The following is a 22,356-nucleotide window of genomic DNA, read 5'->3' as shown; positions in this document are numbered from 1 at the left end:
TGATGTTGGGGAAATGAAAACTGCAAGCTAAGGCCAAAGCCTGGGTCCTGAGTGACCAGCAGAATGAGGACCACCTCGGTTTCAGGCTGAGGTGCATACTCCAGGGGACAATCTCTAGCTGGCCCTTAAACATTCAGACTTCAAGCTCTACTTATAGTGTGAAGGTGTTTCAAAAGACGTGATACAAGTAACTGTGAGTGTGCAAATGCTCTGCAATGTGCTAGGCACTATTTGAATTTCGTCTAATTTATGATTTTTTGTTTCTAGCGTCACGATTAGATACATCACAGATTCAAATGCTTTTTTTTAAGTACAGTTCTACTGCACTGTAACTGAATTAGCTTGCTTTAAGTGGATTTGTTAAGGAAGTTTCACCTTGGTCAGTAACAAAAAAGGTGGGAAAAGAGCAAGGAGAAAGAAAGCAGCCCGGGGGAAAGCGACCTCAGCCAGGGCGAGGTTTAGGGTCCCGGAGGGTCGGGGCGGACGGACTGGGGGGCCGGCCACGTGGAAGCCCGCTCAGGATCTCTCCAGGAGAGGACACCGCCCCAGGCTGACTGAAAGGAAGGGGGCAGCGGACCCGCGGGCGGAGCCACTGGCCTTGCCCCGACCACTCAGGGCTCGAAGAAGGAGACCCCTCCGACGAGACAAAGGCGACTGCAACAGGAGGCGGAGAGTGCGCGTGCGCCACGGAACACGCGTGCGCGCTGCGGTCAGCGCCGCGGCCAGCGCCGCGGCCTGAGGCGTAGCGGGAGGAGGATCGGGAAAGGGCAGCGCCGAGAGGAGCGAGCTGGGAGGCGCGGGACGGCCGAGCGGTGGGGCGCTCGCGCGCGCCTACTGGTGGCCGGAGGAGAAGGCGCCCGCGGACGCTGCCCGCCCCCTCCCCTGGGGAGGCTCGTGCTCCCGCTGCTCGCGCCTGCGCCGCCCGCCGGCCTCGGGAACGCGCCCTCTCACCGGCGCGCGCCCTCGCAGTCACCGCCACCCACCAGCTCCGGCACCAGCAGCAGCGCCGCTGCCACCGCCCACCTTCTGCCGCCGCCACCACAGCCACCTTCTCCTCCTCCGCCGTCCTCTCCCGTCCTCACCTCTGTGGACTATCAGGTAAGCGCCGAGGCTCCGAAATCTGCCTTGCGGTCCGCCCCTGCGCACCCCCGCGCCGCCGCCCCTCGCCCTCCCCCGCCGCAGACGGGGGCTTAGTGCGCCGGGCATCGGTCGGGGCTACCGCAGGGCCCCTCCCTGCTCCCGCTGCTCGGGGGCTGGGGCCAGGGCTGCCTGGAAAGGGACGTGAGCAAGGGATGCACGCACGCGGGAGTGTGTGTGCTGGAGGGTCCGCACCTCCCGCTTCGCGCCGACCCCAGGTGGAGGCTGTGCTCGCAGGGTGGGGCGCGGCGGCGTTGACTTGGGGGAGGGGGCTACTCTTCACTCTCGATCGCAGCCTCTTGCCGCAATGGGCGTGTGTGTGTGTGTGTGTGTGTAGGGGGTCCAATAACGACCCCCAAAACCGAATCTGAAATCCGCTGTCCCTGCTGCTTTTCGCCGTCAGCCCTAAAGAAGATGCGGATCGGGTTCTAGAAAAGATGATTCCCTGCATGCCCCTCCCTGCCCCTCCCGAGCAGTGGTCCCGACAGGGCCTTCATTGCCCCTGCTTTTAGATGGTGGCCGGCCCCCTCCCCATTTCCTCCTTCAGAAACCCGTAGGGGACATTTGGGGGCTGGGAGGAATCGAGGAGATGGGGAGGGGTCCAGGAGCTGTCACTTTAGCTGCCCTTCCCCCTGCGCACGCCTGGCACAGAGACGCGAGCAGCGACGTTCCTGAGAGCAGTGCGCGGCTCCCAGTGTGCACGCTCGCAAAGGCAGGGGTCACCTGGCCTGGCGACACGGATGGACTCGGCGGCCGCCGATCCCCGCTCGCGGACAGGCACAGCTGCAGCCTTGCACTGACGGGCGCAGAGGCTGCAGGTGCATCTCGGGGCGGGTTTCTTTCTCAGCGCTCGACAAGCCGGGCTTCTGGCGTGTGCGCTCCCTGCCGGAGGCGCGGGGCTGGCGCGCAGGGCTCGCCCCTCACTGCGGCAGTGGGTGTGGACCCTGGTGGGCGAGGAAGGGGGAGGATAGTCTGTGCCTCCTCCCACTCCCGCCCCCACCCCCGTTTTTTCCCCCTCGGAACGCGAGGTGCCATCTTTTTTCGGCATGTCACGTCTTTAAGGTGCCATGCCAAACCGGGTGGCCAGGCTTCGGAGGACAGGGCGGGGCCTAGCATTAAAGGGAGGGGGACAATCGGCGCTAAAATCTTGGCGTTTTGCTGCTGCGGGCATGAGCACTGGGAACGTTCACCCAGCACCTCCTTCGGGGGCTCTTTGCTTTGTCTGTAGAGGTTACGTGATCTGCGCTCTCAGCCCTGGTTTCTGGCTTTTATTCTGAGGGTATTTAGCCAACCTCCCTCCTACCCCCACGCACCTCTCTTTCCTTTTTTCGCTCCTCATTTCCAAGCCCATTGTTGGATCTCCAGGCTTGCTGGGGTAGATGAACCTGAGTCAACCCTCGGCCCCCGGCACGCCTGGAACGGGCGTAACCGCGCGCAGCCTCGTCTCGGAGTCTGTTGGCGCCAGGAAGCTTCTGAAGGAGTGGGATTCGAGTCTCTGCGCTCGCTGAGGGCGGTGGTAGTGGGATCACGCCCCTCCCTATACCCCGAGTGTCCTGAGGACCACGCCACATCAGGTTGCCCAGCGAGGGATGCTGGTTACCCATCCGGGGATGGGTAGGGAGCCCCGGCGGGGCCCCTCCAGCTTTACGCCCTGTTGCTTCGCCTGGCGGGAGAATGTGAGGAGGGGGACATAAGATGCCTGATACTGCGGCCACACCCATCTTTCTGAGCCCACTTGAGGGGGCGCGGAGGGGGCATTGCCATGGGAACCACGGGCGTCTGGTGAGGGGACCTTGGGGCTGGCCCCACCCCTTCCCCAAGGAGATTGGGGACCCTGGGGTAGGCGGGGCTGCGCCCATTTAGCCTCCTGGAGGACACAGGAGGAAGCCCCAATCCCTGCGCCTGTGGCTCTTTCTAATTGGCCCCTGGCGGCCACAGACACGCAGATAGGTGGCCCAGGGTGTAGTTTTATTAATATTATGGCCGTACTGATTAATATTCTTTATCTGAAATGCGGGATTTTCACCCGAGTCCAAGTTCACCGCACCCCCAAAACCGAGTCTGGGGCGGCAGGGGGAACTCCTGGCCAACGAATCTGAGCCTCGCCCTCCTGTGATGAACCTGGTACGTGCGGTTTTCTGGCTAATTATATCACTGAAAACTGGTGTGCGGGGCGCACTTCTGAAACGAATGAGCATCTAGGCGCTGAATCCTCCACGCGGGCCGCCCAGGTTGATCTGAATTTCTGAGGAATGGCTTGGCTAGGGGGCAAGAGAGCCCGCCCAGGACCAAGCCGACCCTCCTCGACTGTGGCGTCGAGGGCTGGAGCCAGGTTGCTGCGAGGCTCCCCCCGTGGCTGGGCCCGCCGCGAGGGGTTGCAGAGCGGCTAGGGATCGATTCAAGCATCTCCTCTCCTCCCTCGCCCCCAGACAGAGCTGGGCGCGGGATTCTCGTTCCGGATGGAGCGAGGGTCTTGGGGCGGCCCTGGAAAAAAGGGAGCCCGCAGTCACAGCTGCCTGTTGCCGTCTCTCGAGCAGAGGCGTCACCTCCTGTCGTTGAAGGAAAGGGAGCCCAGTGAGGGTGAGCGCGTTTAGCCCAGTGCTGGGAACAAAGCGCAGTCCTCGCTTCTGCGATTTCGCTCCATTTTGAAATGTTGTTGGCGCTTTAGTGGGGCCACTGCGGTGGTCAAGACTGGAGATCTGTTAATGGAGGAACCTCGGGGGGACGGTCCTTCGTGTGACAATTGGGAAACTCCATCCTGGCTCTGCGCGCGCTTTAAGGAAATGGCTTCGCCCCAGGACCTCAAGGGATGCAGCGTTTGTGCGGATGACGGTGGGGCGCTGAACCAGCCGCCGCGCCTCTGGAAATGTCTGGGCAGGGATCCCGGGGCCATCGACGACTCCTCCCCATTCCCAGCAGGCGGGAGCTCTTACATTCCAAGCGACTCCCCTCACCCTCTGGTGCTCACATACCTGTAACTCCAAGCCTCCCTCTCAGAATGGTCTGGGTTGGAAGGGATGATGGGACCTGGGAAAGCGACTGCCCAGCTCACACCTCTGCGCATTCAGGCTGCAGGCTCAACAGGACCAATTTGAGTTCTATCTGTTCTATCTGATGCCCCCGCCCCCTTAACTGACCCATCCTACAGCAGACAGGGAAATGCCTTTCCTACAGCAGTTGATTCTGGGGTGTCATTTTGTGTTTTGTGATGACTGCTTATATTTACTGTATAAGAAATACTGTTTATTTCCCATCTCCAAATCCTCCATCTACATAAATAAATTAATGGATAAATAGATAAGTGTATCTCCTCCCCCAATACCCCCGCCCTACCCCGGGCTTCTCTGGTCGGGAGTGACCCTTGAAGCTGATCCATTCCTTGGCCGAGTTTGCCGCCCTAACAGACGTTTAAGAGGAATAACCTGGCTTGGCTCTTGCGTTCGCCCTTGGAGGATGTGGGGAAGGGGCTTGCTGGCTTCGCTGGTTTTTGGATGAGTGACAGTCCATGACTGTTCTTACCCTCATAGACCTGGAAGGGCGTGGCTTTTAAGTGGTTTCTAGTATCAGGCGCTACTCCTCTGACAGGAACGAAAGAAATGGATACTGTCCATATATTGCTAGAAAACTTAGAATCGGTTTGGTTGAGGAAAGGTCAGATTTATTACGGTTGGAAAAAGAGGCCTATTAAATGTGCCCTTTGACCCTTGGAGGTCAATGCCAGCCTAGAGATGTGATAAGATTGTGGTTTTCCTTCTGCCTTTTTAACATCCATTGATGCAGTCCATTTGTTGAAAATTTTAAGCAACTGTGTTTTAGTCCACGTTCCCTCAGCATTTGTGTGTGGTTTGAGTGGCTCTGTGGCTATGTGTAGGAACACGTGTTATTTTTCCAACTGGACATGTGATAATTTTCCAACTGGACCTTGCCTTCTACTGATATATTCATTTAGTATCTTCCTTACTCTCTCCTTGAAAAAGAATCACTCAAAAGCAAATAAAAACACCCATATGGTCCTAATACAGTGATAGACATACAAGAGGAATTTGGTCTATACCAAATGGATTTCATCCATGAAGGATAAATGGGGAAATATAGGTGAAGAGAAGACAGAATGGGGGGCTTTATTCATGGTCAAGGCAGCAGGAAGGGTTTGGGGACAAACCCAGTTCAGTCTCTCCCAGCCCTGTGTCCCAGTGATGCTCGGACAGCTGCCTGTGTTCATGGGGTCCCTCCTCATAGCCTTCCGCCCTCCCCCTCCCCACGGCAGCACTCCCTCAGCCTGGTCCCCATGGTCCACCTCCTCCTTATTGGCCAGAGATGAAGATGAGAGGAAAGGAGAGAGGCCACCCTCTACCCTGGGAAAGGAAGACCCTGCCCTGGCATCTTTTGGCACCTGGTGCAGTAGGTCAGTGGGAAGCAGGTGAGAAACCGCATTTGACTGTGCTCCTTCCTCCACCACTTTCCTCACCGCTGTGTTCAGAGACCCCCCGAAGCTCCTCCACACTCCAGGAAACTTCCCCCTGGCCACTCCTAACTTGCCATGCCTAGGAATTCAGTGCTTCCACTAATGACTTGGAGCTGGTGTTTGGGGGTCACCTCAGCAGGTGATGGGTAGAGAAGACCCCAGCCTCACCGGCTGGGCTGCAGCAGGGAGAGGAGCCCTCGTGGACTCTCCCCTGTTTTCCTGTAAAACCATGGTTCTCAGCTGCGGGTCACTGAGATGTCTAGAGAGATGTTTTCATTTCACAACTCAGGGAGGGTGCCACAGACATCTCACTAGTAGAGGCCAGGGCTGCTGCTAAACATCCTACAAGGCACAGGACAGTCTCCAACATCAAAATATGATCCAGCCCCAAATGTCACCACTACTGGGGTTGACACTGGCACTGCTATCTTAATTACATTCATTGAGTGTCTTCTAGGAGGCCCTGTTCTAAGCACTTGTCTCAGATGATCTCATTTAATTCTCACAACAATGCACCTATGTACCAGGTGCTGTTATTATCTCCGTGATGGGGAAACTGAAGCACAGAGAGGGGTAGTAACTTGCTAAAGGTCACAGAGCCAGTAGGTGGTGGAGCTGGGTGCCTGACACTAGCTCCCTCCCCTCTCAGCCCCATATGGGTTTACTTGGCCATTGTGGACTAGTTTGGGAACCCAAATATGATCTGTAACATTGACCCAGTAGAGACTGGACACAGTGGCTCACACCTGTAATCCCAGCACTTTGGGAGGCCAAGGTGGGTGAATCACCTGAGGTCAGGAGTTCGAGACCAGCCTGGCCAACATGGTGAAACCCCATCTCTTAAAAAAAAAAAAAAATTGACCCAGTAGAATATTGATTCCTAAACCACTGTCTCACAAATGAACTTTTACAAGAGTCTGTAATTGGAGCATGGCCCAGAACAAGGTTAGAGAGATGTGGAATTAAAACTCTCAATTTCTGATGTGGCCCTGACACGGAGAGCAAGGCATTCCACTCTAGCTTGGTGCTCTGTTTATAAAACAAAGAGAAAATATCTCTTCCCAAGGACCTTAAACCTCTTCCCCCTAATCCAGGATTTCTGGACTGCTCTGCCATATGAAGGGGTGGCTGGTTTGATTGACCCAGGGAAGGCTGGAAATCAAGAATGGGGGATCAAGATGTAGAATCAGTGCAGCCAAGGTCAAGTCTCTGAATTTTTAGGGACGTCAGATCCCCATCTTAGGTTCTGTACCTCGGAGAGGTGAAAGTGTCGGCGCCCACTAAGGAGGCCCAGCTTTGAGATTGTGGGTGTGGGTTGAGTTGGGTGGACATAGGTAAATCCTCATGTAAGAATCCCTTGGCAAGGATGGGCCTGGGAGGCTCTGCAGTAAATATTCCATTATGCCGCGGTGCCTTGGGGCTACCTGAGAATCCTCTGTCTCGCTCCTATTGCCTTGCCAAAGGGGTTGCTGTCCAAGAATTCCTCTCCCTAGGTGCCATGCTCCTGCCACCTCTGCCAGGTTCCCTGCCTGTCCAGATGGCTCCCAACTGTGTGTGAGGAATTTGAGGCTGGTCACCCCCAGGACAGGTTTTGAGCTTTCAGGGTTCCCTGGTTAGGAAACTTTCTGTAGGCATGCAGATAGAATGGGCTTCAGCAAAATGCAAACTCGAATGACTTCCAGGTATATTCTCTTAATTTTCTTTGCTTTGTTCATATTTCATCAAGCTTCATGCTGAGCCCAAGCAGGGACCCAATAGAAATCCACACACCAGGTCAGTGAGTCCCCAAGAAATGCATTTTGTGCAAAGGCCATTCAAGGAAGGTTTGGGAACAGCTCAGGGGCAGACACTGTTCCCCCTCCAGTCCCCAGTGCAGGGCAGTGTCCTGCATATGGAGGCAGTCTGGCCTCATGGTTAAGAAGATAGGCTCCAATCAGGCCTCCTGGGCACAAGTCCCAGCTCCCTGCTCACTGTGGGACCTAAGCCATGTTGTTTAGCTGCTTGGAGAGTTTTTTATCATCCATAACTTGGGGTATGATGGTACCTGTCTCACAGGTTGCCATGGAGTTTAAACAAGCTAACCCAATACCTACCAGGGCCGAGCACATAGTAACTGCTCAGTAAATGGTATCATCGGCAGTGTCCTGTGGATGAGTGCTTGGGATTGGCTAAATGAGCAGAGGTGTCTACCAAGACCCTGGTGATGGAATTAGTTGAACAGATAAATTGTTACACTGAGCAAGGATAAAGATAGGAAAAGTGGGCAACTGCCCAGCTGCCCTGCAACCAAGCTTTGTTTGGGCAGAAGCGGATCCTCTGAAAATTGCACACACCCATGTTTAAATGTACACACAGAACTCTTGCCACAGGCAAGCAGAGATTTGTCATCTGCTGTCCCTACTTCTTCCTTCCTGAAATCCACTCCATGCCAGGAATAGACTGCATTCTCTCCACCAGCCCAAACTGACCTGCCCTTTCTCCAGCCATCCTGGGAAGAGTGACCTGGCTTAGTGCATCGGGTTCAGAGATCTTTCCAGTTTACTCATTGAACAAAAAGTGAGGGCTGATCGAGAAAATAATGGCAGTCAGGGAAGGCGAAGGAGGCGAAGAAGAGATTTTACAAACGAAGTAATTCAACAGAGTGCTGATGTTGGCAAACTGGCAAACAGGCTTCAGGGTGGTCAGTTGAGAATAGAGTAGAAAAAGGTTAAATAAAGCAAACTTGTGGTGTACTGAATCTTAGGAATTCCATGTATCCAATAAGCATAGTCATTTACGAATTAATAAATTAGACCTAAGAAGCCTTCTTATCCCTTAAATCAAGACTGAGTAACAGTATGTCAGTTTTAAAAAGTCATTACATCAGAAAATCATTTAAATAATACACATACTTTTTCAAGATTTTACTTTAACTGAAACTATATAAATGCGAATATTCGCTCACCAGTCTTTTGACACAGGGCTCGGGCTCTTCTTGGTGTCTGGGTCACCCGGTTGAAATTCCTTGTCTCCTTTGCCTATGCCGCATTAATAATGCACTGTCTGGGTCTTAGGATTTCAGTTTGGATTTGGGGTTTATATTGTGGAGTCATCTGCCAAATCCCTCAGGAATTTTACTTTTTTTTTTCCAGGGTCTTTATCATCCCATTTGGTAGGAAATAGTACTCACCTTTATGAAGTCTTTCCAAAACATTCATCTTAATCTTCTTAAAATCAGTGAATGATTTAGAGTTTATCTTTCCCTCTGCACCTCTACTCCATAAGCTTGCACCTTATTTTTTTTGTTTTTTTTGAGATGGAGTCTCACTCTGTCACCCAGGCTGGAGTACAATCGTACGATTGCAGCTCACTACGACCTCCGTCTCCTGGGTTCAAGCAATTCTCCTGCCTCAGCCTCCTCGGTAGCTGGGACTACAGGCACCCTCCATAATGCCCAGCTAAGTTTTGTATGTTTGTAGAGATGAGGTTTCACCATGTTGGGCAGGCTGGTCTTGAACTTCTGATTCAGGTGATCCACCCACCTCAGCCTCCCAAAGTGCTGGAATTACAGGCGTGAGCCACCTCACCCAACCAGCTTGCCGCTTATTTAGGATATGTGATTATTATAACAAGTATGGTGGACCCGGAAGGTTTTGAATGGGCACAGAGGACCTTTAGTAAGTGCTTGGCTGTGATAAGAGACGGTCCTGACTGCAGACATCAGGCTGTGTGGCCCCCAGCTTTGCATATTTACAGACCTTCCTGTCTTATTCTTACAGGGTATCAGGAGAACACCTGCTGGGGAGACTGTTAAATAAGTAAAAGGTGGGCGTTCTCCCCGCCCATCTTCTGCCTGTCTGCCAGGACTAGCACAGCACTTTGAAGTCATTCGCATGGAATCCCAACTTAAGAGGGCATTACAAAATCCTCCCCATCAGACTGAAAATAAGTTTAAATTCCCTTTGCTATATTAACTCCCCTGAGGAAAGAGTCTCAGATCAATGTCCAACAACTAAAAACAGTTTCAAGTCAGCAAGTGAGAATTAAATCCGAAGCCATTGATAATAATGTTTCATTCATTCCTCTCCTTTGGCCCTGTCCACCCTACTGCTAAATCCAGGCATCAAAGAGAAGAGGGACATAATTATCTCTGGTCTCAGCTGCTGGTTTTCCTTCTAGCCTATGGCCCAGTTTTCTGTTTTACTGGGAAGGCTGGTGATGTTGTCTTGGGATCTAAGTCTGCAATTTTACTACAAAAAGTCCAGGGATGCGCTTTCATCCTTGTGTCCTCCTCCCTGGGATAGCAAGGATATTAGAAGACCCCTGGATCCGTAATTGCTTGTCATGTGATCTGCAGATGGCACAGAATGCCAGGAATGAAGTGCTGGGAAGGACCCATTCATGGAACCATGGGACGGTGCTCCTCCCCCAGCGTAAAGGACAGCTCTTTCTCCTGAATTGGAGCCAGTGTTCTAAACCATGTGTCAACAGGGTTGTCCTGGATCGGATCCAGTTCTGCCATTGATTTGCAGGCCATTTCAGGAGTGCCCCTTTCCAATTGTTCTTAATTGGACAGTGGCACCAAACTATTGTCTTATCTCATCCCCCTCGCATGGCCTATCCCTCAAAAAGAGACTTCTTGGGTAATTAATATCTAAAGCCAAATGCTTAAATGCCTAAGGGAAGGTTACAACCTAATGAATCTCTTTGGTTATATGTATAAAAATGAGGCCAGGCTCAGTGGCACACACTTGTAATCCCAGCACTTTAGGAGGCTGAGGTCGGAGGATCACTTGAAGCCAGGAGTTTGAGACTAGCCTGGCCAAAACAAAGCAAGACCCTGTCTCTACAAAAGAAAACTGTGAAAATCAGTGTGGTGTGATGGCATGTGTCTGTAGCCCTAGCTGCTTGGGAGGCTGAAGCAGGAGGATTGCTTGAGCCCAGGAGTTCAAGACCACAGTGAGCTATGATTGTGCCACAGCACTCCAGCCTGGGTAACACAGCAAGACCCTGTCTCTAATTTTTTTTTTTAATTCTGTTTATATTTACATGTATCTAAAAGTGAATATTCACTACTTATTTGTTGCATGCCTGGATTTTTTTTATACTGGGCTTGCTGAAAACCTGAGCAGCTTTCTGCTTTGACAGTGCATCAGAATTTAAGTCAGCATATGTTAATAAGCCAAGTAAAGGTTATGTATGCAAATACAACTGTTGTCTATAACCTCCTGTTACATTGGGCATAGCAAAATCATGGTGTAGATACATAGGAAACTGTCCCTTTCATAGCTGCTTATTGCCAGGAAACATGAGGAATAGCCGTTTGGAAGAGTCGCCAGCCCTCCCACCATCCGTTTTCTGTCTTGTCTTTTCCCTGTGAGCAGGGGAAATTCCACGCTGGCCCCAATCCCCAGTGCAGCAGCTCAGCCTCTGCCTCCCTCTGATGCTGCTCTCCATGAGGCCGGCTTAAAAATGGAGGATTTTACAGAACATCCCTAAATCCACTTGAATAATGGAGTGATCATTCGTAAACTCACCTGAACCTTCTTAAAACCTATTCAATATTTTTCATGGATAATCCTAGGGGGATAACTTGCCTCCTGGGCTTCTCTCCACCAGGTTCAGTTCTTCCTTTAGTGCTGAAATTCCTCCCTTCTTAGCATCTCAGCTGCGCCTGAGAAAAGGCCAGCGGCGGCTGCACTCTGTTCCCTGTGGAGTGTTAATAAAGACTGAATAAATTGAAATAAATCCCTTTCAATGTCACTAAAGTGCTATAAATAATCATGAACCTATGTGTGATGGCTGATGAGAAATGCAAGAAAAAACTTTTAAATAGTAGGATTCATGCTATAAGTTGACAATCTGGACCAAGTTAAAAAAAAAAAAGACCTTAAAAAAGATCTTATCATTTGTTGCCAGCAAGACTGAATTCCAGAAGCGAGCCACTCCCTCATTTTGTGTGCCCCTGTTATCTCTGGCTGCTTAGGGTTGCCAAGCCCTGAATTTAATTGCAGACTTCCCATTTTTCACCTAAGAGATTTTCGGCCAAGATTAAGATTTCCCGTGCCTCCATATTTCCATCTGTGAAATGGAGATTATGCTGTCTTCCCCCTCAGAATGGACGATATTGTGGTCTCTCCTCTTTTCACATAGTCATAGAACTGAAATAAAACAAGAGAATTCCTTTGAGCTTCTCAGAATTGCTGCAGGGATGGTAGATGCCTCCCAGGAGCCGAGGTCAGGTGCTGATCTGAAGTCTTTCATGGGCTGACTTTAGCCTGATCTGAAATAGTATAGCTGCTGCCACCTGGCTCCCTTAGCGCCAGTCAGACGGTGCAGCTGGTTCCTGGGGTGAGGGCTCAGCCAGCAGGGTCCGTGCCCAGGAGGGATGCATGGGTGGCCACAGTCCAGCCTGCACTGATCTTGTCTGTCCCCTTCTTTAGAAGGAAGGAGACCCAAACCAGGGTGCAAGACAGCGGGTGGGGGTGCCTTGAGCATGACCTCAAGTGATTTCCAGCCCCTGCCAGTGCTGACTTCTCCGGGGAAGGGCTGGGACTTCCTTCTTGGCTCAAGTCACGACCCTTGGATGGAATTTCCTGGGAGCTTTTCCATTTTTTCCGGAGTTTTCAGTTTCTTCCTAATCAGACAGGGACTTGGTACAGAATCTCATATTCTAATTATGCCTAGGAGCAGCCTCTCCCGGCCACTTACAGTGTTTAGCATGTGACAGGAATCGATTAAGGCAAGAATGATTAAATTAAAGCCAGGCATTGACTTGGATGGTGTAATATTCTGATGACTGTTCGGTGGCAAAGGCATGGTGAAGGCTCGTTAATTGAACTGCTTGCACCTGGAATTTGAACTGAGCCAGAGTGGGGCTGAAGTCAGTTTGCCTTCACCCTGTGAATGGAGGTTTCTCTGGAGTATGGATGGTGGGAGGTCAGGGCATGTGTGTAACCCCACCCTGACAATGTCCCATCTTTCGTGGCCAGGTTTGGGTGCCAGTCCTGGGTGTCCAGTGGCCCCATAAGCCTTGCGTTTTAGTAAAACCTTGCCCCCCATTACCGACTGGTCCACTCCACTTCGGTCACTGGAATCTGCCATCTTTCAGCCCCCAATATGGCAAATCGTGGAGCCTTAAGCTCTTCTCCTCCCTCTGCCTCCTGGAACAGACCCATCAGTTTCTTCCAGGCATTACCTCAGTTTGCCCTCTTTCTTTCCAGTCACATTCTCACCATAATAAAATGAGTTTAGGCCTTATCATCTCACCCTCGGATCCTTATGGAAACAGTAATGAGTTGTTCCCTGTTTCAGTTCCAAAATTCATATCCAATTCATTTTGTATGCCATTGCCAAATTCTTCCCAGAGCAGCCCTGTCACCTGCCCTGGCCCTCTCCAAGTGTGGTCCTGCCATGAGCATCGCCTGCTAAGCCAAGCTGGCCTTGAGCTGCCGGCCCGGGTCCCCATGCCTCGGCTCACCTCCCTGCCCAGTCCCACCTCCCGCTTCCCGCCAGCCTGCCCCATGGCTCCTTCATAGACGCCGTGCTCTTTCTGCCCCTTGTTCACCCATGGCAGCCTTGCCCCTCTCTCCCTGCCCCACCCCCTATTTCAATCGCCCTGACCTTCCTCAGTCTCTGTCCTCCCTGAAGCCTTCCCCAGCCTTGGCACTCGAGCTCCAGAGACTACATGTTTCCTCTTACCTGTGGCAGCGCCGTGCTCCCCAGTACCTCAGTTTCCCTGCTTCTTGTGTAGGACTCATCTGCCCACAAGCTGCACATCCTATGAGGGCAAGGACTGTGTCTTACATGACTTTGCTTCACCAGTCACAGAGCTGTGCGCAAATGTAGCTCAAAACCCTCTTGATTAACACAGTTGGATGCTGAGAAATCAAACAGGCCGATGTCAAATGAGCTTTCCTTATTTAAATCAAGTCAGTCCTCCACCTACTAGTACCCAGTTCCAGTACTCTATGTACTTGGAAATAATAAAAACCACATTTCCTTTAAAATTTTCTATAATTGTTCCTTTGCCCTACTTCAGACCAACTTAACACACTCCTCATTGGTCCAAATGAGTTTTGCTATATGAAGATACTGGTAATAATAGCAGCAGCGGATTATTCTTCTAAAACCATTGCCTCGTTTAATCCTCAGTCCCAACGAGGCGGGGATTATTATCCTCATTTTGCAGAGAAGCAAACTGAGGCTCAGAGACTTCACAGCTGGGGAGAGAGCCAGATCACACCTCTGTCCAGGCCCAAGCCCTCCCCACTTGCCTTCCTGCCTCTGCAACCTCAGAGCGTCCCCCATCTGGATCCACTCGCTATGCTAGTTGTGCAGGAGCCAAAAGACATGTCTTTAGTGTTAAGGACTGGAGAAGCCGTGCCCTCCAGCCTCTGTGACTGGGTCATATGTAACACGAGCCTGGAGGAATGATCTGAAACTGAAGGCAAGCCTCTAAACCAGGCTGCTGCTTCATGGCACCGGTGACGGCAGAACCAAATTTAGTGCTGTGGGCAGGTCCACACTTATCAAATGGAAAAGCTCCTTTTTCTTCCAGCTCATGTCAAGCACGAAAAATGCTCACACACAGCCCCCACACATGCTTTCCAGAGAGAGGGGTCCATGTGGCTAGAGGCTGGAAGATGTAAATGAGAGGAGCCTGGCATGCAAGCCCAGGGAAGATGGCATTCACCTTCCCAGACAGTGTCAACAGGGAGAAGTTTAATTAAAAGTGGGACTGTTTCCCTGAGCAAGGCAGACAAAGTCAGCCCTCTACTGTTAAGAAAAAGAGTTTTTCACAGTGGCCGGGCGAGGTGACTCACACCTGTAATCTCAGCCCTTTGGGAGGCTGAAGTGGGTGGATCACTAGGTCAGGAGTTTGAGATCAGCCTGACCAACATGGTGAAACCCCATCTCTACTAAAAATACAAAAATTAGCCATGTGTGGTGTCGCACACCTGTAATCCCAGCTACTCAGGAGGCTGAGGCAGGAGAAGTGCTTGAACCTGGGAGGCAGAGGTTACAGTGAGCCAAGATCGTGCCACTGCACTCCAGCCTGGGTGACAGAGCAAGACTCTGTCTCAAAAAAAAAAAGAAAGAAAAGAAAAGAAAAAGAAAATGAGTTACAGTGAGAGGGGAGGTGGGGAGACTGAGTCTGTATTTACCAGTCTGTTGGGCTGCACTGCCTGATGCCCCTTCCTCAAAAATCCACTTTACTTTCCCCATGTCTGTACCAAAGTGGTTCATACTCTGAGACCAGGAAAAGAGGGAGTGATGGGGAACAGAGACAGGAGAAGTTCACACAGCTGAGGCTGGGGTTATGCATATCAAGTTACTTAGAACTGGCAACCTCACAGGATACTTTTATGGCATTGAAATACACTTCCCACAGCCACCCTCCCTCTAACTAAAAGCAAGAGTCATTTCTCAGTTCTGGTCTTGCCTCCCACCTTCTCCTCCACATTTTAGAAAATCCACCAGCTACAAAGTGAAGATACCATATGTGAAATCCCACCCTAGTTTCTGTTTTGTCGGGGTTTGGAGCAGGTGGAGCAGGCACAGGGATCATTTTAGCCTCTAAATTGTATTAAGGGTGAGTACTGAGTCATTCTTCAAGAAAAGTCTTAAAAGCACATGAAGCTGAAAGGTGGGGCCACCTGGAGACAGCATCGTCAACCTGGCCCTGAGCATGGCCTGTAGAGGCCCCCATGGATCCCGTGGGAGCTGCAGAGTGTGGGCACTTTGGCACACAGCCCTGGGTGCAAAATTAGGAGCGGGCAGAGGGCATCTCTCTGTCACCATTGGGCAGCCGAGGGCACACTGGTCACATCTGTACCCCGGGTGCAGGGTGCTCACGGTCTAAGGCGATGGCCACATGATCGACACCTGGACCCCATGAACACTTGGGATAACCTGGCTTTTTGGATACACAAATTTTGATCCAATCTGGACTAATTAGAAGGTCAGTCCCAATAAAAAATCTAAGTCAGCTGGGCGCAGTGGCTTACTCCTGTAATCCCAGCACTTTGGGAGGCTGAGGTGGGCAGATCATTTGAGGCCAGAAGTTCAAGCCCAGCCTGGGCAAATAGCAAAACCCTGTATCTACTAAAAATACAAAAAGTTAGGCTGGGTATGGTGGCTCATGCCTGTAATCCCAACACTTTGGGAGGCCAAGGCAGGTGGATCACCTGAGGTCAGGAGTTCAAGACCAGCGTGACCAACATAGCAGAATCCTGTCTCTACTAAAAAGACAAAAATTAGCCAAGTGTGATGGCATGCACCTGTAATCCCTGCTACTAGGGAGGCTGAGGCAGGAGACTCACTTAAACCCAGGAGGCAGAGGTTGCAATGAACTGAGATCATGCCACTGCACTCCAGCCTGGGTGATGGAGCAAGATTCTATCTCAAAAAAAAAAAAAAAAAATTGGCCAGGCCTGGTGGCACACTACCTGTAATCCCAGCTATTGGGGAGGCTGAGGTTCCAGCACATGGCACATCTCTTGAAACTGGAAGGCAGTGGTTGCAGTGGGCCAAAATGATGCCACTGTACTCCATCCTGGGCGACAGAGTGAGTGAGACTGTCTCAAGGAAAAAAAAATGTGAATCACTTTAATATTCTTATTTGGATGTCAACCTCTAGGTACTTGAGACAGGGGAGTGACATGGGGGCACTGGAAACACACAGGCAGAGGCATGGCCTCATGCTTGGGTAGCCCACACGATGCAATTTTGGGGTGCTGGGAGGTCTCCCCTCCCCAAATTACTAACAAGTGGATAGTACTTTACAGTTTATATCATCTCATTTAATTCTTGACATGAGCCTGTGAGTGAAAAAGTCCTTCCCCTCTTCTACAGATTAGGACGTTGAGATTCAGGGAGGTTCAGCGGGCTTCAGGAAAGTCAAGTGGCCCCAGGAGTTCCGCGGCTAATGTGAGGCCTGTAGGAGATTTGAACCCAGAACTTGTGCTTCTCACGCCTGGGCTTCTGCTCCCTGGAGCATGGTCTCCCCCCGGCTTTCCCATTCACTGCTTTAGTCTAGGGGTCCTACCCTTTATTAAATTGCTATTGCCTCACTGCTTTTCTCCAAAGACAAAAAAGTATTTTTGTTTTTGTTTTGTTTTTCATAGGGCAGAGACCTGGAATTTCAGCTTGAGGACTTATACCATATGATAAATAAATGAACAGATTGCTTTTTTCTTTAAAAAATAAAAAAAAAGCTCTAAGATATATTTGCAGGGGAGCATAATTTGTGCCAAAAAGTGCTCACCGCACTGTAGTCATAGGGGCAGGAGGCAGCCGCGGGTGAAGAGAGAAATCTCAGAGTCCAAGCAGCCCCCTTCTTGGCTGAACTGGGGAGCTGGGTTCCTGCCGGGTTCTCCTAGGAGGCAGCAGCTCATATGGCCGTGGGAGGAGGCAGAGGAAGCCTCATGTGCACCCACATTTCCAGGGATCCAGAAGACACAGAAGGAGGAAAACCACGGTCATTAAAGCACACATGGTTAGGTAATACGTCCTGTAATACAAGTTACTCTTCCCACATCTAAAGACTAAAAATAGTTGCTAGAACTTAAAGAGAATTGGTAAATGAGTCTGTCTCTGTCCTATTTTCACGTCGAATGGAATCATGCTGCCTTCACATTACTGGTGCCCGTTACTTGTGTTTAATTTCCACAGCGTTGTCTAGTCCCACTCTTTGGGCTTCCCCATGGATCCAGGTTCCCTCAGTCACCCATTGTGGGGAGATGCTTTATTCATCTTTGTGTCCTCTGTGCCAGGCATAGTGCATGGCACAGAATAAGTACTCAGTAATTGATTTGTGAATGAATAAATGGATGAGTGGATGAGTTCAATTCAGACTAAAAAAACCCTAAGGCCGCACTCTGGGCATAGTGGCTGCGCCTATAGTCCCAGCTACTCTGGAATCTGAGGCAGGAGGATCTCTTGAGCACAGGAGATTGAAACCAGCCTGGGCGATATAGCGAGAACCTGTCTTGAACAACAAAAACAGGGCCAGGTGCAGTGGCTCACACCTGGAATCCCAGAGCTTTAGGAGGCCAAGGTGGGAGGATCACTTGAAGCCAGGAGTTCGAGACAAGCCTGGGCAACATAGGGAGACCCTGTCTCTACATTTCTTTAAAAAAGTAACTGGTCATGGTGGTGTGTGCTTGTAGTCCCAGCTACTCAGGAGGCTGAGGCAGGAGGCTCACTTGAGCCTGGGAAATGGAGGCTGCAGTAAGCCACAATGGCAGCACTGCACTGCAGCCTGGGTGTCAGAATGAGACCTCTTCTCAAACAACAACAACAACAACAAAGTAAGGCCTTTCTTAAAGAGACTTGAGAACAGAAAGGGAAACAGATGCATAACTTACATGTTTATGTGTTCATCTTTCCACCTTCCTGGAGGGTGGAGGGGTACCGGTCTGCATTTGGAGTTTTGAATGCTAAAAGTGGGAATACATGTACTGTTTGCCATAATCTGTTCAACAGTTAAGGTAAATGCCTTAAATTCTCCTGAAAACTGGAATGTATATATAAACTATGAGCCCCACTTCAAAGACAAAAGATCTTAATGAACAGGATTGGGTCTGTGAACGGGTAGGCCTCGCCCCACCACACAAGGAAGGGTGGTGACCAGTTGAAGGCAAAACACTTCAATCCTTGCTGTCTCCTAATAGAGGTGGTTCTGGGTAGGGCTGTCAGAATTAGCAAATTAAAACTCAGGGCATCTATGTAAATTAGAATTTTAGATAGCAAATAATTGGCATAGGCTGCATAATGTTCCCCAAAGATGTCAGGTCCTAATCTCCAGAACCTGTAAATGTGATCTTATTTGGAAAAGAGGTCTTTGCAGATGTGGTTAAATTAAGGAGTTTGAGATGGGGCAATTATCCTGTATTATCTAGGCGAGTCCTAAGTGCAGTCACACTCATCCTTGTAAGAGGAAGGAAGAGGGAGACAGAAAACACAGAAGAGAAGACCATCTGGTTGGTGATGGAGGCAGAGATTAGAGTGATGTGGCCACAAGCCAAGGACTGCTGGCAGCCACCAGCAGCCAGAAGAGGCCAGGAACCGATTCTCTCTCAGAGCTCTGGAGGGAGTGTGGCCCTGCTGACACCTTAACTTCAACCCAGTGATCCTGATTTGGGACTTTGGACTTCAGAACTGTGAGGGAATTAGTATCTGTTGTTTTAAGCCACCAAGTTTGTAGTCATTTTCCTATAGCAGCAAACATTTCCACAAGTTTGTAGACATTTCCTGGAAGCACATACAATAAGTATGCCCCATGTACTGTTTGAGACACACCAAAAACATTACTCGTTGTTCACCTGAAATTCAAATTTAACTAGGCCTCCTATATTTGGGGCTAGTTCCCAGGCCCAAAGAAAGAGGCTTTTGCAGTTTGCAAGAAAGCTGGTTGCAGCTGTCAGAAAGTGGACTTTGTAAACACGATACCACCGAACCAGTTTGAACTTTACTACCTCTGGACGAGAGAGGGCAGTGAGAGAGGTGTTTATGATTTATTCTTTCAGTAGTCATTTGAGCACTTACTACAAAACAAGCTAGGTGTAAGGGTGGAGGCGAGGCATTAGCCATTAATCAGGACCTCCAGGTTAAGTTGCTGTATTAGTCTGTTTTCATGCTGCTCACAAAGACATACCTGAGACCGGGCAATTTACAAAAGAAAGACGTTTAATTGGATTTACAGTTCCACGTGACTGGAAAAGCCTCACGATCATGGCAGAAGACAAGGAGAAGCAAGTCACGTCTTACTTGGATAGCAGCGGGCAAAGAGAGAGAGCTCGTGCTGGGGAACGTTAAAACCATCAAATCTTGTTAGACTTATTCACTGTCACAAGAACAGCACAGGAAAGACTTGCCCGCATGATTTGGTTACCTCCCACTGGGTCCCTCCCACAACACGTGGGAATTTGAGATGGGATTTGTTAACATATCAGTTACCAACCCTTCCAAATAAACCACATGAAATATCGCCATTAACAGAGTGAGCTCAGGTGGTTCTTCAGTGCATTTCTGATACCTGAGGCTTCCTTGGGAATTTCACAGCCCATCAGGTTTCCCACCCTTTGATGGCAGGATGGTGGGGCCCAGGTTCTGCAGAAGGAGATGGTACTGCAGGCCTGAAAGGGAGGGAGGGGCAGATGCTGCAGGAAGGTGCTGGCTCCGGATTCCCTGGAGGAGCTTTCAAGGGAAGTAGATGCACACTGTCTCCATCATTTCATGTCCATCACACTCTAAAATGCTTTGGACGAGGAGCAAACGTTAGAGACAAATGTGGCCCATTTTCCTGTACAAAGAGGGCTGCCCCCATGCCAGGCCAACATCAGTGGGCATGAGGCTTCTCTGGAGGGGGGGTTCTCTCGCTCACCATTGGCTCTCTGACACCTGGAGAGCCCCCACCCTCGGTCTTTTGTGAGGCTCACAGAATCCACACTGTTGGAGCTTTAAGAAGCCTGAGTTGCCTGGAACCGGCAGGGGGTCCTCGGACAGCCCAGCATTGCCCCAAAATATCCTAGCCCGATAAAAGAGCAAAACAGGTAGCTCACAGGAAAGGATAGAAAAAGGAGGAGGGATTTAACAAGAAAAGGTTTTTGATCTCCCTCATAATAAAAAGACTGCTGATTACAGCCAGGCAAGTGACAAAAAGAAAAAAAGAAAATTTAAAAAGACTGCTGATAAAACTACAGCAAGACGCTGCTGCTCAACGATCTTAGGGTGTGGGCAGCCAGGCTGCCGCGCGTCATGGGTGGGAGTGGAAGACCACAGACCCTGGAGCAAAGGGTGGCCCATCTGTGAGATGCCCTTTGACAGCACTGCAGCTTCCAAAACTTAAACCTTTCCATGTGAGCAGAGGCGTCCATGGGGGACCCAGTGGTGAATCCTCTGTTATGCAGAAGTCTGGAAAACACTGGGATGGAACTGGTGAAATAGGTGTGCCTCTGAAGGAATGGAGCTGTCCCCCTGCGCTGCTGTGGGTGCCCCTCAGATCCTGCAGGTCAGTGAGAAAAACAGGAGGAAGGCGGGTACTGTGCACCGTCCTCTGTGTGCAAGGAGGGCCAGTGAGCGCGACTGAGTCCACACAGCCGCAGCCTAACTCTGGACAGAAGAACGAGAATCCAGTTTCAGTGGTGACCTCTGGAGGGAGAAACTGGGTGGAGGGAGATGTCATTTCCATTTTTCTACTATTAATTTTTTATTACCATGCTTAAATATTACTTTTTACAATGTGTGTGTGTGAGTGAGAGAGAGAGAGAGAGAGAGAGAGAGTGAGACAGGGTCTCTCTCTGTTGCCCAGGCAGGAGTGCAGTGGCACAGTCATGGTTCACTGCAGCCTCAACCTCCCAGGCTCAAGCAGTTCTCCCGTCTCAGCCTCCTGAGTAGCTGGGACTACAAGCACACACGCCACCATGCCCAGCTATTTCTTTTTATAGAGATAGGGTCTTCCTATGTTGCCCAGGCTAGTCAAACTCCTGGGCTGAAGCAATCCCCCGCCGCAGCCTCCCAAAGGGCTGGGATTACAACATGAGCCACCATGCCCAGCCAGTTACTTTTTTGAAAAGATAAATGCATGTATATGCTCAGGCGTCAGCACACTTGGAAAGGATAGAATATCTGGAAGAAGGGTTCTTTTAAAAGGCTCCTTGGCCAGGTGTGGTGGCTTAGGTCAGATGTTTGAGACCATCCTGACCAACATAGTAAAACCCCATCTCTACTAAAAATACAAAAAATTAGCCGGGCGTGGTGGTGGGCACCTGTAATCCCAGCTACTTGGGAGGCTGAGGCAGGAGAATCGCTTGAACCTAGGAGACGGAGGTGGCAGTGAGCCAAGATTGTGCTACTGCACTCCAACTGCCCGAGCCTGCCTGCTGTTTATTAATTAAGGATCACCTAGCTTGCAGAACTCTGAACGCCCCAGAACCATGAGGTAGGAGAACCCTGAGAGGCCAACTGGCCCCGCTTCCCATCTGCTGCCCAAACCCCCTCTCTGTCTTCCTGATAGTCACTTCAACTCTCAGTGATCCCCATCAGCCATCTCACAAAGGGAATGAGAGGGAAGAGAAAGGAGGGGCCCAAAGAGAAAGGTAAAAGTGTTGGGAACAGCCCCCAAACATGTGACATCCTGCAGCGGAGTCACCCACTTTCCCTTTTCTCCTCCCTGCAGGACCTCCCTTCTCCCCAGTCTTCCCCTGCTTCTGCGGTGACATTGAGAAAAGTCTGCAGAGAGGTGCCAGCATCACAAGGTGTTAAGGACCACGAGTTTGTCATTTTAACAGATGCCAGAGCCACTTGAGAAATGTGGTAATTAAGCCCAGAGAGGTACAGTTACCTCCTCAGAGTCACACAGCAGCTTCATGGCAAAGCTCTAGCATAGGTGTCCTTCCCCCCACAGATCCCATTCTGTGCCCCACATCACCTCCCTCCAGTGTCTGGGCCACCTGGAGATGCGCCCTCAGACTCACCTGGCCAGAGGTGCCATCTCATGGGAGAGGCGTGGCCAGGAAGCATCAGTGTTTGGGATCCCAAGAAATGAAGGCTTGGCCTGTCAGATGACAGACAGTGGTCACGGGGACACATGATCTGTTTACACATACGTCCCCTCAGCAGCAGCTTTCCAGAACATTCCCACCTTCTTCCGTAGCGAGAACTCTTTCCCTGCAGCCTCCTGCCTACCTCCTCCTGGGAGGCCCTTGCTTCACTGTCTTTGATAACTCATCCCGCTTTGCAGAGGGTGAGCTCTGCCTTGGAGAGTTCGC

The 22,356-nt window shown here is 50.7% G+C and overlaps 1 protein-coding gene across 9 annotated transcripts in view; it reads left to right on the top strand.

Annotated features, from left to right (window-relative positions):
• Window positions 1–974: 974 nt before the first annotated feature.
• Window positions 975–22,356, top strand: part of MAPT (microtubule associated protein tau) — a 128,802-nt gene continuing 107,420 nt past the window's right edge. For all 9 annotated transcript variants that reach the window (XM_021673728.2, XM_021673723.2, XM_021673722.2 and 6 more), the window contains exon 1: window positions 975–1,098. The gene's annotated coding sequence lies outside the window, so the exon portion shown is untranslated. The remainder of the gene's footprint in view (window positions 1,099–22,356) is intronic.

This window comes from Aotus nancymaae, unplaced genomic scaffold, assembly GCF_030222135.1.
Source record: "Aotus nancymaae isolate 86718 unplaced genomic scaffold, 86718_ANA_hifiasm-v0.15.2.pri h1tg000089l, whole genome shotgun sequence".
Lineage (NCBI taxonomy): Eukaryota > Metazoa > Chordata > Mammalia > Primates > Aotidae > Aotus > Aotus nancymaae.
This window is presented reverse-complemented; position numbering and strand designations above follow the sequence as displayed.